Source organism: Cyprinodon variegatus, unplaced genomic scaffold (assembly GCF_000732505.1).
Source record: "Cyprinodon variegatus isolate N-32 unplaced genomic scaffold, C_variegatus-1.0 Scaffold1194, whole genome shotgun sequence".
NCBI lineage: Eukaryota > Metazoa > Chordata > Actinopteri > Cyprinodontiformes > Cyprinodontidae > Cyprinodon > Cyprinodon variegatus.
This window is the reverse complement of record NW_015151647.1, coordinates 219,329-221,295: the sequence shown is the minus strand read 5'-3', so window position 1 is coordinate 221,295 and position 1,967 is coordinate 219,329. Positions and strand designations below refer to the sequence as shown.

At 37.4% G+C, this 1,967-nt stretch overlaps 1 protein-coding gene across 1 annotated transcript in view; it reads right to left on the bottom strand.

The window, feature by feature from the left end:
- Positions 1–647: 647 nt before the first annotated feature.
- The window catches only part of LOC107102059 (V-type proton ATPase subunit S1-like), a 14,981-nt gene continuing 13,661 nt past the window's right edge, over positions 648–1,967 (bottom strand). The window contains exon 8 of the mRNA XM_015401221.1: positions 648–903. The gene's annotated coding sequence lies outside the window, so the exon portion shown is untranslated. The remainder of the gene's footprint in view (positions 904–1,967) is intronic.

The window sequence follows — 1,967 nt, the reverse complement described above, 5'->3', positions numbered from 1 at the left end:
ATACATAAACACATACACATTCATACATACACATTCATACATACACACATATACATTCATACATAAATACATACATACATAAATACACACATATACATTCATACATAAATACATACTTACACACATATACATTCATTCATACATACATATAGATACACACATAAATACATACACACATATACATTCATACATACACACATATACATTCATACATAAATACATACATACATACATACATACATAAATACATACATACATACATACATAAATATACATACACACATTCATACATACACACATATACATTCATTCATACATATACATACACACATAAATACATACACACATATACATTCATACATACACATTCATACATACACACATTCATACATACACACATATACACACATACATACATATATATACAGATACATATGTGTGTGTATATATAGACATACACACAATAGTGACCTTTGTATAGTATTAATGGTCGCATTGAAAAAAAAAAAATCTGATTTGTGTTGTTCAGACTCCCATGAAAAGACAAGATACAGGTCACATATTGGCCAAAAAAAAAAAAAAAAATCGGATTTGGGTCACTACAGGCTTTTGTGTGAACGTAGCCTAAGAACTTGAGATTTGAGACAGCAGGAAAACGGCGGTACCTGGAAGTCGTTGAAGTTCAGCAACCACTGAGTCGTGCTTTGGTTGTCGGGAATCAGCAGGGCATCCACAAAGCTGGTGACGGACTGGCAGTGAAAGGAGTACTCGACGGGGGAGTAGATCCCACGTTTCCCAACGTAAGAAAACGTTTGCCTGAGTGAGCGCACCTCCAGCTGCACTGAGTCTAAGGTGGTCCAGTTTCGGGCGGACACCGGATAGAACCTCTGACTCAGTGTAAAACTGTAGATGAGCAAAAGAGAAGGAAAATGTCCCAGAAAACAGATTTTTGTATTTTTTAAAATAAATTCTATCAAGCAAAAATTCTAATATATGTGGAGCTGAGTCCTAGAGGCAGCAGGAAAACAAGATGACACATCTGATACAGATCAACAATAAATTTGTTGCTTAAGATGTAAATACACTAGAAAATGTCTAATGAAAAAAAAAAAATGTACGCCAGATGCTGTAAAGTACCAGTGATATATAGTTAGGTGGTGAAGTTACCATTAATATATCCGATGTTCTGATCACCTAAAAGTTTATTTCCTGATCATCTGACCAGAAATCCTATATTTTAGTTTTTCACAACTATAAAGAACTTCTGAATGAGCAAACAGGAATGAAGAAGTTTAGGCTTAAGCTACGTTCAGACCACACGCAGCATGGCAGCAAAAATGCGCGTGCTGCTTCATTTTTGATGCTTGTACAAGTTAAGTTCTGATGCATCTTTGCTGCTGTAGCTGCATGGTGGAAAAGTGGGTCTGATACGCGTCGGGCGGAGCTACCCTATCCTTTCTTTGCCTGGAACAATGGCAGCTATATTTCCTGTATTTATGCTGCTATAGGCTTAGGCTGCTGGAAGACATAGAGACCACTTTTCATCATTCTTTCTTCTCTAATTCTGCAGTATTCGTTAGTTCAATCACCCAACATTATCTTTCTGCTTTTTCCTTTTAAAGTAGCTCCGTCTAGCAGGGTTTCTTTGGCTGCGACGCCGATACTGGAAGGAAATATGAGCAGAGCTGCTGCCATTAACACCTTAGATCAGAGGTCCCCAAACACCGGACCGGTACCGGTCCGTCGGTCATTTGGTACCGGGCTGCACAGAAAAAAGTATATAAATATAAAATTTATCGATGATCAGAGTCTGAGTGATGTTTTATTTTGAAAAATGTAAAAAATTGCGGTATTCTCTCCCAATTACATCAGTCGGTGCATCTGTGCCTCTTGACACAGGTTAATTTAGTTCAAGACTCCTCCTATCTATACCATCCTGTCTTTGTGAAGTGGGATTTTCTGCGGTT